Source organism: Acomys russatus, unplaced genomic scaffold (assembly GCF_903995435.1).
Source record: "Acomys russatus unplaced genomic scaffold, mAcoRus1.1, whole genome shotgun sequence".
NCBI classification, from domain to species: Eukaryota; Metazoa; Chordata; class Mammalia; order Rodentia; family Muridae; genus Acomys; species Acomys russatus.
Genome location: NW_026131414.1, coordinates 6,760 through 22,561, shown reverse-complemented (window position 1 = coordinate 22,561; position 15,802 = coordinate 6,760).

Below are 15,802 nucleotides of genomic sequence, written 5' to 3'. Positions count from 1 at the left end.
GTTTGAAAAACAATTGTTTAGAGTTGCTGTTAAAAAACTGATGAAAACAGCTGCTGCTAAGCATGCTGAGACTGTTGCAGGATGGCAAGTGACCTCAAGAACTCAGAGAGAGGCAGCTGTGGGTAGGGCAGTACACACTTTAATTCCAGTGCTGTAGGGAGAGGCATCTTCCAGTTCTAGGGCAGCCAGAGAGTCCTGTGTTAGAAAGGGGCTGAAGGGACAGCGATGGGGGAAGGAGGAGAGGGAGAGAGTGGGACATAAGAAAAAGAATTACTACATTTTGGTGTTATAGAGGAGTAAAAGTGGTTAATGAGAGAGTTATGAATATCTGGTCATGATTACAGGTACCTGTAATCTAAACTGTTGTGGGAGAAACAGATGCAGGAGAAAAATACTTGATAAGCATGAAGCACATCCTGAGCCCTGCCCAACTCCAAAGGGCTGTGCCTTGCCCTCCACACAGGCAAGGACACATGCGCCCTAATATACAGTAGTGATGATCTTTTTAAGAAACGTGGTACTTTTTGAACTTAGTGTAAATATTCTGTTAGGTATCGGAAGTAGCTGCTGATCACTTGAGTATTTCATCAAAAGTCATTCTTACTCATAAGGTTCTGAGCGGGCCGTCAGATTTGAATTTTCTCACATCTTTCTATTTAATTGCTGATTATGCATCCTGTATTTAGAATGAAACAATTAGAAAAGGTTCTTTTTACTTACATCTGTTACTTTTTATGACCTGAAAGTTACCAGCATCTTAATGTTATGGGGATTAAAAGTACATATCTATAATATAAATTGAGGTGTGCTTAATGAACAGATAAAATTGTGTGGCTTAAATATGAATGAGTTTTTGACAGTTGTATGTCCATAGAGCTGCATTTTAGGTAGTAAACAGAAAAGAATGTGGCATTTAAAGCCATGCTGCATGTGCGCTCTCCCCTGATTTTCTGTTGTGAAAAAGTAGAAAAATAAATGTGTAAAAGCCATGGCATGACACTGTGCAATGTTTCATTCCAACTTAAGACTTGACCAGTGTTCATCATTATAGAAGTATGTTGACAAAAAGTAAGAGCTTCGGGCCATTTTATGATTTAGTATTATCCCCGATAAGAAAGTCTCTTTAGGGCCAGCAAAATGGCTGAGTGATAAAGGCACTCACAGCCAAGGCTGATGACCAAAGCATTGGATCGCAGAGGACTCTTAATGATGGAAAGAGAAACCAAAGTATCTGACATACCCGGCACATACCTGTATGTGTACACACACATACAGATAAGATAAATATGGATGGGCAAATGAATAGTCTAGGAAGATAGAAGCCATCGCTGCCTCGTTTGTCTGTACTAAGGGGCATTCTCTCCATGCTCTGCGCAAGGTGGAGGCAGCGTTGCCCTGGCAGTGCCCACTCGCTTCTTCCCTGTCTTTTTTCAGGCCTTCTCTGTTAAGTTGAGCCTTAGAGTTAGGAGGACATTATTAACCAAAGGGATGCTTTTGGAACAATGTAGACCATCAGAGGGCAGTTTCTCATTACGGCACCAAGTAAAGTCTACAGACAGACATTAAATAATAGTAACATAAGACGTTTGTACGAATTACATGATCAGTGGCTAAGCATAGCTGATGTATACTGGAATGGGAATATAATTGATATAAAAAGATAGTGAACAAACAACTAGATAGGCCCTTCAACCAATATTTAAAATGACTGAAGCAATAAAAGATGAGGTCTCCTTAGTTCCTGGTTTTGGGTTCTGTATCATTGTCAATGTCATGCTGTGTACCTGGCACAGTTCTTCTTTGTCTTTAAATGCTGGTAGATTCTGGCATAGGAATGGCTTTCTAGGCACCATTCAACATAAGCACATTTTACATGCTTAACAGCAAGAATCTTGTGATCTGTTGAGGTTAATTTAAAAGTGCGGCCTAATGTTTATTATTAGGCTTATAATTATTATTGCTGTATTGTCTTACCTGCTTTTACAATCAATATAGACACAGACATCTGATGTACTTTATAATAGCCTGTGGTACCTCAGGATTCCTCCCCTGGGCCTCATGGGTCTTTCCTGTCCTGTGGTGATTTTCTCTCTCCTTCCTCCCCCATCTCCTCTGCCTCTCCTTCCCAAGATTCTCTCTGCTCAAAGCCCTTGAACTTACACTTTGCCCTGTGTTCTGCCTTGCCTAGGTATAGACCTTTTATTCAGCCAGTCAAGGAGGTGAGGTTCAGGGCAGCAATTAAATCTTTTGAGTCAATAATTAGCATCACAATACATAGCACCAGACCAACCTCCAACGTCTTGTGTTTAGATAAATCCATCAAATCCCAGACATTTAAGCTGCAGTTCCTTAAGCTGTGGCCTGAGAAAGCTGCTCTTCAGTGCTGTGGCCTGGGAGGCTTCACCTGACCCTCCAGGTCTTTGAGCCTCAGTCCCACTTTCATGGGACTCTGCGCTGTTCAGAGCTCTGGCGTTTGCCTTAGGAACTGGCTTGCTTCCTCACTTTTGCACCCACCTGCAGTTGATGCTAGGATGACAGCTACTGGATTTCCCTTACGGTCTCCTGTACAGTGAGGGAAACCTGTGCATAGCCAGGCTGGAGGGCAGTACACCACCATCAGGAAGCCAGTCAAGGGCCATATGGGTTTACTTATGCACTTTTACTATTGCCTTGATTCTGTGTTTAAGCTCCTGAATTTTTTAGGGTGCGTTGTTTGCTTATGGTTAATAGTAAATCTTCTAGTTTTGTACGTGACTTTCAAGAGCAGGTTGGCTCACTGAGGCTGTGTTAATTTAGTTAAAACATATTCAATGTAGTTATGAAAAGTTTTAAAATTGAATGCAGAAACAATGCAAAGAATGGTAGTCTGCGTGTATTATACTTTAAATCCTTTGTGCTTTAATGTGAAAATGTAAGAAATGAGAATGAGCCTCCTAACAAGCTATTGCTGTTCAACCCAGCAAGTCCCAGGCCCTACAAAGGAAGTGCACTGAGGTTAGTCATTCAGGTCAGAGCTCTGGTGTAGCCCTCTGCTGCTTCAGCGCAATGTGCCTGTGCCCAGGAGAATCACACTTCTAAGGTGGAAGAATACAGATGCAAGCACTTATCGCATGGAAGACATACTGTGATAGGTAGTTGTCTCTGCTGCCCTTGCACACAAATTTGTGGTTGAGAACACCTCAAAACTAAGACATACGCTTGCTGTTTGAAGATTGTGACCTAATATTCAACTGGTTCAGGTGTGTGACAGTAGGGCCACCACACTGCCTGCCACACAGCTATTCTAGGAGAGTTTTACATGCAGTTAACAAGAAACAGAACATTTGGAGTAATTATGGATTTTTGTAATTCTGTGGGGTCACACACCTAGAATTATGTCTTGCAAAGTACCGAGAAGGACTTGTTCGTTTGTGAGTTAGTGGGTTTAATTGGGTTACTTACATGAGCATGGATAGAAGGTTATTTATGAGTGCAGACATTTCAACAGTGGCTACATCACAAAAGAAAATGTCTCTTCCCTGCAGTAGCAAGCACTGTTGTCAGCTCCTCCTCCCTCCAGGATGCAGTATTGAGGGGCCCAATCTTGTACAGGATCACACCTGCTGAGAGTTCAGGAGTGTGAAGGCCACTCTGCCCCATTCTCTCTTCTGTAATGATCCATGAACCTAGGAGTTGGTAATGTAGATCTTGTATTTACAACCAAGCATGTAATATCACTTCCAGCACTCTGACCGTTTTGAGCCTCTATAGTCACTGCTAACCATAGAAAGAGGCTTCTATGACCAAAATGGAGAGCAACTCTAGTCTGTGACCATGATTGTATAGAGCAATGAACAAGTACATCATATCCATGTACCAAAAGGTGGGTGGTACCTTCCCTACTAGGCCTTTGAAGTCCCTAGCCCCCGGTGTTTGCCCATGTCTACAGTACCAGCTATTCCCTCCTGTGGATCAGACCTCAGATCAACCAGAAAGCATTGGCTACCTCTGTAGTCCTGCCACTGTTTCCCCAGTAGGTACATCTGCCTCAGTTGTGAATGTTGCATGCTGGTGTTTTTCTCCTTGGCATCCTGCACAGCACCAGTAGGGGAGAAACTGAACGGGTTTTAAATACTGCCTGAGAGTTCACTGGAGTGCCTGCTAAGTAGAGCCCCACTTTTATAGCTCTGTAGCATATGTTAAACCACTTTGTAAGGGTAAAGAGTAATTGCAGTATATGAATTTGCAGAGACCCCACTTCTGTAGGATGTTTCCCTTTTTGTTTTATAATAGTAAAAGAAGGTACTCTGAATTCTAAATCCCTCCTCTGTCATAATACACCCTAAGATACTGCTGCTTTATGAAACTTTTGCCTACTGAAAATTAGATTTATTATTATTCTCTTGATAATTCCTAGATGAATGTGATGGGGATAGGAACTTTGTTGTTGTTGTTGGCTTGGCTTTTTTCAAGACCGGGTTTTTCTGGGTATCCTGCCTGAACTGGAACTCTCTTTAGACCAGGATGGCCTCAAAGAACTCAAAGTATCCACCTGCCTCTGCCTCCTGAGTGCTGGGAGTAAAGGCATGTGCCACCACTGCCTGGCCTGAGGAAGGTTGCTATGATGTTCTAAACAGAAAGTAGAGTGAACACCATAGCATTAAGTGAAGGGGATTGGCCATTCTGGTTTTCCTTTAACTTGAGAAGACTCAGACAGTATGTATACGTACACATACACATACGAGTTCTTGAGGCTAGGCACTATCTGTTAGTCACAGCCCGGGGTGTGTTCTATCACAATAGGTCATAGCTATCCAGGGGCCCCAACTACCTAAGAACATCACGTTAATTTAGAAATAGTTTTTTTCCTGCCTAGCCGTTAGCTGATTTGTGTGTGTTGTGTGTGTGTGTGTGTGTGTGTGTGATCATTTTCAGTTTCCTTTAAATTTATCATTCCAATTACTTTTGTTAACTGAGTTTTATTATTAGCATTTCTATAAAGTTAGACTACATATTCTTTAAAAATTTTTTTTATTTTTTTACGTATACCTTTATATTATTCCATGTATATACAATAAACTACCTATAGGAAGAAGAACCATGACACGATCGGGAATTATATAAATGTTACATTCTTAGTGTTTTAGCTGTTTGTATTTGACAGCCTTGAAGAAAACATTTTTCCTATCTTGATGAGTCTAAAATTCTGAATGTAAATCAGTCTCCATCACATCTTGTCATTGTCAACTTAAAACATCTATCTAGACGTAAAAACATCTTGACCCCTAAACAACTAAGCTTCATTGTAAAACTAAGCTACTTGGTCTTCAACTCCTTTAGAGACTTGAGAAGGAATAAACTTGATTACCTGAGTATGCCAGGAGTGCAGGTTAGTAGCTTCCAAATGAGAGGATGACAGAGACAGTTTGCTACCTGAACAGTCACCCAAAACTCTCTATTATGATGTTGCAGCACCTTCTTCAGCCTTCTGGCCCCATATATCTGACAGACATATTTGTGAGGCAGGAACTGTTGAGGACTTGCTCACCCTGTCTTGGCAGAGTTTGGCTGTCGACTGCCTGCATCCAAGCATATCCCTTTTTTAGGCAGAATTCTGTCTGTGGTATAAACAAGGACATCTTGCCCAGTGGCTTGTTTGCCTCATTTGAAGCCATCTCCAGAAGGAGGTTCTTTGTGAGGCAGTCTGGGTATTGCCAGGTGTTACCTGTCTGATTGTCAGTGAATCTTTAAAATAATGAAACATTTTTAAATGCTATATTCTGTATGTCTCTGAGGTTTTGATGACCTTATCTAACTATCCTACCTTATCTTTCTACAGAATATTCATCTGCTGCACCTAAGATGTATATTCTTGCAATAAAAGTAGACTAATGATTGACATGACCATGATTTGATCAGCTAACAATTAACTTGTATAACTTATTTATTCTAAACAGCCTGCAATAGCTTCTTCTTCTTCTTCTTCTTCTTCTTCTTCTTCTTCTTCTTTCTTCTCTTCTTCTTCTTCTTCTTCTTCTTCAAGATTTATTTATTTATTTATTTATTATGTATATACAATGCTTTACCTGCATTAGGCCTGCAGGCTAGAAGAGCAGACAGTGCTCTTAACCACTGAGACATCTCTCTAACTCGTAGCGCTTTCAAAGTATTGGAAGTAAACTTTGTATTATAATTGAGTTATATGGGTACAATACCTCATATGAAGTATAAATAAATAAATATATATATATTTATTTATACATACATATATAATGTGGGTAAAGAATAAATTTACATTTGAATTCTATGCCACTGTATCTAGAATTAAACTTATTTTGCATCTACATACAAAATTCTATACCAGTGAATTAGAAATAATCTTGTGACAATTAAGGCATTAAATTGAGGAGTAGAGTCACAGATCTACTTTTTGTTCTATCTTCCCTATATATAGTACATATTCTTTGACTTTCGTAATCATATTTGATAGTCAGAGCTCAGTAGTCTTGTTTACAACCTGCGTGTTGGATTTTTCTTGTAGTTCTGGGGATCAAGCCCAGGCTGAGCAGGCTGCTGCTGCTGAGCCGTGTGTCCAGCCCTTTGCTCTTTCTCTCCCATGTTAGTTCACATTTAATAATAGAGTTTTATGTGTTTTACATTTTTAACCTTCTTCTTTAGTAGACATGTAGGGGTCCTACACTGAAATGAAATACTATTTTTAAGAAGCCCCCGTGGACCCCAGTTAAGCCCGGGGAGTCATATTGCTTCCTGAGTTAAGAGTGTACAAGATGAGTTTCTCAGTGTCTCAGCTCCCGTCCTACAGCTGCCTTCCTCTGTCGGCAGCCTGGTGAGTCCCAGCACTCTCTCTCCCCAGCTCCTGCTTCTTTCAGGAAATCCATAATAAAGATTAGGCATATGGATAGTCATCCTGGAAATGTTGACAAGAGTGTGGACATACAGAATCAGCTTTCAGTTTCTGATAGATCAAAATGAAATTGTTTTTCAGATGGAGCATGCTCTATCTATTGCCCTATGTGTATGAGGAAGCATTTAGCTGCCTCATGTAATGGAAGCAATTTTTGCTTTTCCTTGTTATCAGACAAGTTACAAATGTTCTTAAAAGTATAGCTCTTAACTGGGTATTATCTTGTCTAGACATCAGGTCTACACAATTGTGTATACCGATCTGCCATCAACCACTTCTGCAGACTTTGCATATATAGATTTTGTAAAACACACTCCCAAGATTTGCCTCTGCAAAAAATTGCATTTCTAAAATAAGAATTGTTTATTTTGGCCAAATATTAATGTTTTTGAAATGCATAGTTTACTACTAGTTAAATCTTGCTTGTATTATTCTACACGAGCTCTCTGCTAAAGTGTTAAGATGTGTGGTGTCATTTTAAGAGAAGGAGGTGGCCTGGAGCTACTGTATTGGTAGTTATCTAGCATGCACGAGGCTCGGTTTGATTCCCCAGCAAATCATAAACGCGGTGTGGTGCTGTACACTTGCAGTTCTAGCACTCAGGAGGTGGAGACAGTGAGACAGCAGGCTCAGAAATGCAGGGCATCCTTGACTGTGTGTGAGGGCCCGGAAGGGGAGTTAACTTAATGTAAGATAATCTACCACATTGGAAATATCAAAATTGACATTTTTGGTAAAAATATAGACAGTATACATTCCAAACTTTTATAAGAACCGTTTGTAAAAGGGTACAAGGTATTAGGAGTCCATTTTAAACCTTATTCTTGGGATGCTGCCCTGAGGGGATGCAGAAAGTAAGATGAGGCCAAGTGCAGGCTGCTCCCAGCTACTCCCACCACTATTCAGTGTTCATGAAGACTTTCTCTGGTGTAAATTACTGTTCCTGCTACTCAGTTCTGTTTGTTCTAAGTCAGCAGTCTTATTTGTCACTAAATAAAACGTTAAGGACATTCATAAAGCACAGTGTAGCTGCCGGTGCTCAGTGCTTTTCAACTGGGAGCACCTTTCCACCTTAGTTATATTTTGGTTGTGAGTCTAGCCTTTCCCGTCTGAGCCGTCTCTCCAGCCCACCTTGCCACTGTGGTTAAAGGTTCTGTGGAGAAACTGACAGCCAGTCTCTGAAAACTCTCCCCTTAGTGGAAACTCCAAGTATGGGTGCCGTGTTCAGTAACACTTGCCTGATTCTTTGCAGCTTTGAGGTGATGATTGCGTTTGGATTCCTTCTTGGGAATATTTTATAGCTTCCGTCCATGTCAGGGACTGGATCCCCTGCCTCTTGTGTCTGCTGCTCCCTGTGTGGTCCAGGACCTTCTGCTGTTCCTGGAGTGCTCTTTTACTTTCCACTTGTTTTCTCCGACTCCCCTTATTTTTCTTTGGCTCGTTCATAAATGAATGTAAAAATTTCCTGTGGAATACCTTGTGTGTTCTGGGTAACTCTAATCTTGTTTTCACCTGTTACGTTTGGTTTCTTTTTATAGCATTAAAAATGACTTCTTCTCTGGAATTTTCTGCTCGACTGTTCTCTTATTTTTTCATCTTTATGTGCAGTTTTATCTTCTGAGGTGTAACCCTGCATGATACCTTCTGTGTCTTCAGCTTTTGTTTAATATGCATATGGGTATCTTACTTGGAGATAGTAAAGCAGACTTTCATGTACTCCACAGCACATGTGAGCTACAGTGTGCAACCACTGGTATTTGATGGAAGACCTCTGCAAAATTGTGATTCTATTTATAGATAACTTAAAGTTATGTGCCAGGTGTGTGGAGGAGGAGTGTGTGTCTGTCTGTGTGTGTGCATACTGTCAGGACAGTCTGTGGAGTTAACACCCTTCATCACATAGGCCCTGGACATCAAACTCAAGTTGTCAGGCCTGATAGCAGGCATCTTCTTCTGATGAGCCACTTCAATGGCTCTTCTTCTTGTTTGCTTTTTTCTCCCCTACATTTGTTTTGTGGCTGTTTTGTTATTTATTTCTGTACTTTCGGTGGAGTCTTGGCATCTGCTTCCATCCCCTGCTGGTTGGAGTCTTTCAGATGACAGGGTCTCTGTGTGGCTCTGGCTGTCCTCTATGCAGACCTGGTAGGCCTTGAACTCCCAGCAATCTACTTGTCTCTGTCTCCTGAGTGTCAGGGATTAAAGGCATGTACGTACCAGCAAGGAAGGCATTCTATAATTTACTAGCTGTAAGGAAAACATAAATATTCAAAAAGTAGGCCTAGACTTATTTTATGTATGATCAGTTTTTCAAAAGCTCCATTTCTGGACACATTATATGAAACTGCATGTAAAGAGAAATATATTTTGAAATAAAAGTAATTTCTTCTCTTCTGTTGTCCAGATCAGTTAGATCACATAACCACACAATACATTTACCAGGAAGCTTTCAGTCTGTGCACACGGAGCTTAAAGTCAGCTTTGCTTCTTTCTATGAAGTGCTTGAAAGGCAACACAGAGGATTGCCTATAGTATCGATATCCGCTGGCCTGAGATAACTAATGGCAGAACCAAACTGCACAGGACAGGGGGCCCTCCAGGTCATCAGCTCAATGGACACACTCAGCTGACTAAAACAAAGGTGCCAGCCTAAGGCCTCTACCTATTAAAAGGGAAGCAGCAGTGTGGTTGGATGCATACTATGTCTGTATAACTGGCAAGCAATTATTAGCTTCACAAATGAAAATAAACATTTTTTTTCTAAGCAAAAATTCAAAAGCCAAGTATGCAGAATTCAAACAGGATTCCGTTTATGCCAGTTTCAGTTAAAAGTCGGCTGATTTGCTGTTTATTTGCTGCTGTTTGGCTTTACATTTAGTCTGTAATCATAAAAAACATGGATTAGAAAACTTACATTTTAATGTAAGAATAAAGTCTCCTGTTTGGGCTTGCCCATATTTAAGACACACTCTATATTCTATACTGAATACCTACACAACCTGAAGTCCCAGAGGTTAGTTCAGCTGCTTCTCCTGGCTCTTACTTATTTTAGAAAGTTCCCTCAGGGCTTGAGACTTGGAGTTATTGGTTTGTACTTAGAAATTCAAGTTCATGGGGCCGGAGAGATGGCTCAGAGGTTAAGGGCACTGACTGCTCTTCTAGAGGTCCTGAGTTCAATTCCCAGCAACCACATAGTGGCTCACAGCCATCTATAATGTGATCTGATGCCCTCTCTGGCCTGCAGGTATATGTACAGGCAGAGCACTGCATACATAATAATAAGTAAATTAAAAAAGAAAAAAGAAAGAAAAGAAATGCAAGTTTGTGTGGATTTCCAGGGGAAATGACATCTCCCCTGTACGTCTGCATTTTACTGTCAAGGGTCCAGCAGGAAGAAATATCGTTTCATCCCTGACTGTTCATTAGTGTAGAGCCCACGAAGTGAGAGGCACAGTTGACAGGAGTGAAAAATGGCATTTGTATAGAGACCATTTACTGAAATGTGCTGGCAGAAGCTACACATGGTCATAATAGTAAATAGCCCACAGTGGGCATACAAGCACGTGTGGGTTGGAGACAGATTTTTTAACTGTTCTACTGATGGGCAGGCAGAACAACTTATGGATGAATTTTTAGCACAAGCCTATTGTGATCAGTAGATTAGTTTAGCTATGGAGACATGTTTTGCTCCTTTTTTGTGTAGAGAGCCTGGATTAGACTGTGGTAGTGTCAGGGAAAGTGGATGTTTCTGTTGTAAGGGTTGGGAGGGAAACTGTGATTCCTCAAGTAAGAGGACAAAGGAGAACAGAATGAGTTTTTGTTTTTGGTTTTTTTTTTTTTTTTTTTTTTTAGGTGGAAAGAGATAAGTTGGGAAAGAGGTAATTTTGCTAAGAGCAGAGGGAAACAAGATAGGAAGGTGGGGAGTCCTATCACTGCTGAAGTTCCTGAATTGGGTGTGGAGAGGGCTGAGAGTACTCACTGTGTTGTTTGCTGATACAGAAGTCGACCAGAGAGTAGTAGGGAGTTCACAGCAGATTGAGTAATTGCCGTTCTGGACTTCTGCCAACAATTCATGGCATCCCGTGAGTAAGGGTAGACCAGGTAAACCAAACTGCTTAATCAACCAAGTTGTAAACCTTACTGGTTGGCCAAGTAAGAATATTCTATATGGTACCAAGTAGCTTCATACTAAATGTTTTAAGCAAGAAATGGCCAATACATCTCATAATTTGGAATTTTCTAACAAAGGACAGTGCTCCTAACTACTTGGCTTAGTTTTACTCGCTAGTATGTGGAGTGTTGGGTGGGTGCTGGCCTGGAGCTACAGAGGTTTCTTTGAATCCTTCAATTTATGCTTATCATAGAAGTGCAAGCTCTGGAAATTACTGGCCCTTCCGTCTGCCCTTCCCTCTGTGCTGCGTGTGTTGATTTCTAGTGAGGGGTTTATCTAGTGAAGGTCATTGTAGGCCTGGCTACTGGGGTTTGATCTCCAGAACCCATGTGAAGATGGAAAGAGAGACCTGACTCCACAGAGTTGTCCTCTGACACCAGCAGGGGCACTCAGGCCTCCATCATGTGTTCAGGAACAGTGATGGTGACCGTGAGGATGATGATGATGGCGATGACAAGTTTCTCTCCCTTTGGGAGGCTTTCCCTGATATGTGCAGATTTCTGCCTATAATTTTTCTTTTGGCTTCTCATATAAATCTAACCCTTTTAAACTAAAATATTTACTTGTGTTCCTAACCAATCTAAGCAGTGCCTTTATCAGTAAGACTAATTTAACTATTTTGTAATACTACAATTGTTCTTATGTTTCTTTCTCTCTCTCTCTCTCTCTCTCTCTCTCTCTCTCTCTCTCTCTCTCTCTCTCTCTCTCTGTGTGTGTGTGTGTGTGTGTGTGTGTGTGTGTTCGTGTTCGTGTTCCCCAGGAAGCCAGAGGCATCAGTGATTCTTTTGGAGCAGAGTTACAGACACTTAGGAGCTGTCTGGTAGGATGTTGGGAATTGAGTTCTGGCCCTCTGGAAGAGCAGTGCATGCTGTTAGCTACTGAGCATCCCCCCCCTCCCCCCAGCTAAACATTCATGTTTTGTTCACCAAAAGAGTTCCCAATACATATAGTAGACATGAGCACACTGTCAGAAAGGTTGGTAAGCACCTCTGTGTCACTCCACAATGTCAGATTTATTCAGCAGCAGTATAGTCACAGATACAGAGCTTCTGTTGGTAACAGCTGGCCAAGAATAAAGAAGCTGCAGCAGAATCAGACCACTGCCAGATCACAGGGTCAACATGACCTCCAGAAGAGCCAGGTGGTGGGAGTTGTACAGGTGCAGGGTGGGACTGAGCCCAGAAGGCAAAAGCTCAGTAGCCAGCAGCAGGGAGCTAATCCTCACGTCAATAGCTGATTTCAGTAGCCAGCAGCAGGGAGTTAACTCCTCACGTCTGGGGGTTTGGTGCCTAATGGTCAGGTGGCAGGCAGGTCTGCTGATCTGGCGCTATAATTGGGACACTGCTAGGTGTCCTTTTATGAAGTCCAGGTGAGGGAGTAGTTAGTACCGTTTTGTCTGGTGTGCCCGATCAGTTTTTTGGGCTGGTTTTCTGGATGTGATTCATTATGTCTTGGTGTTCTTACAGTGTTCCATTTCCTTTCATAAGCTGAGAGGATGGCACCCTCTTCACTTTTCGGAATGGATTATCAGTGCCACGTGGCTGGTGCCAGTCAGGGTGGTGTCCGTATGTCCACCAAGGTGCAAACTGAGTCTTCATCCTCAAACCACAGTCTGTCAGGGCAAAACATGGGGAATGCCACTGTAGGAGGAGAGCAGTAAGCCAGTCTTAGTAATACAGGTACTTTATACCAGGACAAACTGGTGTTTCGTGGTGTTCTCTCAGTCCCCTGGAAAGCCCCCTGAGCTAAAGCACTGTAGTAGTCCTTAAAGTAAGAACTGGGAAAAAGGCCCGAGCACCCCAAGCCTGTAGATTCTGTGGCCGTGGACTTCTCCATCACTCTGCCAGTGCTGCCAGCCACCTCTCAGGAAGAGGAGTTGTGTAGAGTTTTATAAATGAGACTTTTTTTTTTTCTCCAATTCTGAAGATGAAACTATTTAAGTTAGATTTTTGTTGTTTAGTGTACATGCACAGTACTCAAACCATTTTTCTTTTCTGCATAAATAGAAAGAAAATGATACTCATTTTTATCTCTGGCAGTTGTTATTATATTTTTTTCCCTTTGTGGCATGCCCATAGATATGAAGGATGTATTTTCCAAGGTTATAACAGTTGGTTCTCATTATACAAAGAATTGAATTTGAATCTTTGACAGTAATTATGACTGTGGGAAGTCACTTGAAGGCTAAAAGACTGTTTAACATGGCTGCCGTTTGGCCTGTTGGTGATGTGCTATTCATGTGAACAGAATGGCTGCTGCTCTTTAGAACAAATCTGGGGCATTATTGTCAAGTCTTGACTTAATGTTGTTCCAGTTAACATGGCTTGCTTTGTCTCTGAGGCTGAAGTGGCTATCGTTTAGGGGGACTAGAGGACAGAACACTGCAGGGGCACAGATGAGCGAGCTATTTGGCATAAATACTGCTAAACCCACTGGAGATGACTCTGTATCTGAGAGAGAATTCTGGAGCCTTCCTGTCATAGCTGCACAATAGAGACCAAAGCAGAAACTAGAAACATTTTTCTAACTCTTGCTTCATCTTACAAACGTGTATTCCTTTGGACTTTTTCTATAGTGCCATCCTGAATGCTATACCTGTTTTAACTTTGGGTTTTTTTTTTTTTTTTTTTTTTTTGGTTTTGAACATTTTTACTTTATTATCATATGATCCTGGAAATATATTTGGAGATGAGAGTGGTTTAATGCATTTTTCCAGGATATGTTTATCTGAAAAGCCCCTTCGTCTCTTCTATCTATACGAGCACATGGCAGTCAGGGAGAGGAAAGATAAAGAGGAAATGACTGTCTGCCACTCCATTTGGCTCACATGGCAAGGTGGGAGGCCTTTGGGACCTTTATTTTATTTGAGCCAATCAAATATTAGGTGACACTAGTCCAAACAAGATTTTCCTTCTGGTTTTCCCTGTTTTTCTTACTCCAAATTTATTCATTATTCTAGTCCTGGTAATTTTACTAAACAATGAAGCAGTCTTTACACCAGTAACTCAACTTTGAAAAAAATCCATTTAATAGAATGTGTTACAGAGTGAACATATATGTAACAAACTTGAGTATCTGCCCTCAATTTCTTATAAGCAGAAATACTGAATGATACTTAGCAATCCTTATTTACACAAGAATAGGTAAGACTAATACACGAGTTTTCCTTTCCTAGATTCTCCCTCAGGTCCTTGGCTGTGCATATGTGTGTCCACTGCCGGGCCAGTGAGGTGGCTCAGGAGGTCCAAGCTCTAAGCCTCGCAGCCAGAGTTAAATCCGCAGACCACGTGAAAGCACAGGTGGTGTTGCACATCTGTAAGCCCAGCACTCACCTGACAGGAACATGACAACAGGAGAGTTTGCTGATTACAGGATGGTCATCCGGTTTTATATTGTGCTAGGGTTCAAATCCAGGGCATTGTATGTCTTAGACAAACACTGCCAACTGAGCACTTCCCGTCTCTGGGAATTAGTTTTTGCTTTGTTTTGTTTTAATGTAAACTTTATCTTTACTATGCATTTTCAAATCTATTTTGATCCTAGTTTGTCATTAGTGTTACTTCCAAACTTAAAGTCCTAAGAGTCATTACTCTTTATATTTTTCTGGTTTTCCATATTGCCTATAATGGCTAAGAATGTCTCAATGCTTTTTTAACCCTGCTTCTTACCAACGGTCACCTCTGCCCCTCTTCATGCCTCCCACCTACATAACTTTCCATGTACTTTATGACATCTTAAGATCACTCTACAATACATAATTTCAATGTAAGCTGCTGTTTAAGGAGTAATAAAGAACTGTGTACGTACAAATACATAGCTATGGTTGTAGACCCTGCTATATTCCCTCTAATGAAAACCATGTGTGTGTGAGTATGTAGCTTTGGATGTTGATATATATTGGCTCTAGTCCTTTATTAGTTCCATCTTAGTTTTAGTGCATGTCTAGCATGTTGCATTTCACAGTGCACTTCATTCCCGAACATATCAGTATAAGCTCATGGTGTAGAGTTAAATGTTTATGGCTATCTTATATATAAAATATAAAAACATCATGCTGGTGTGGTGGCACACGCCTTAATCCCAGCAGTCAGGAGGCAGAGGCAGGCGGATCACTATTAGTTCTAGGCAGCCTGGTTTACAAAGTGAGTCCAGGACAGCCGCCAAGCCTAACACAGAGAGACCCTGTCTCGAAGGTGGGGAAAGTATATATATATATATATATACATATATACATATATACATACATATATGTGTGTGTGTGTGTGTGTGTGTGTGTGTATGTGTGTATATATATACTTTTCTATGTTTGGAATTGTTATTTAGTTTGTAGTTTTGTTGTTTATACCACGGTGCTGGACTTAGAAGGCCAGAGCACTTTGCACATGCTAGATCACAGCTAGATCACAGCAGCCATACACCAGTTCTTAGAGCCTGTGTGTGTGTGTGTGTCAGTGTCATACATTCATACACACACACATCATATATGTATAGGAATAAGTAGTGTGCTATGTACTAACATTTGTGATTCTAATAGTTTCACCACACATTGAATGTTAGTAGTTAAAATATATTGTGTTCTTAACAATCTTAAGAGCTTGCTTTTAAAAAGGTGTGAGAGCCAGGCGCGGTGGCGCACGCCTTTAATCCCAGCGCTCGGGAGGCAGAGGCAGGCGGATCGCTGTGAGTTCGAGACCAGCCTGGTTTACAAGTAAGCCCAGGACAGGACAAGG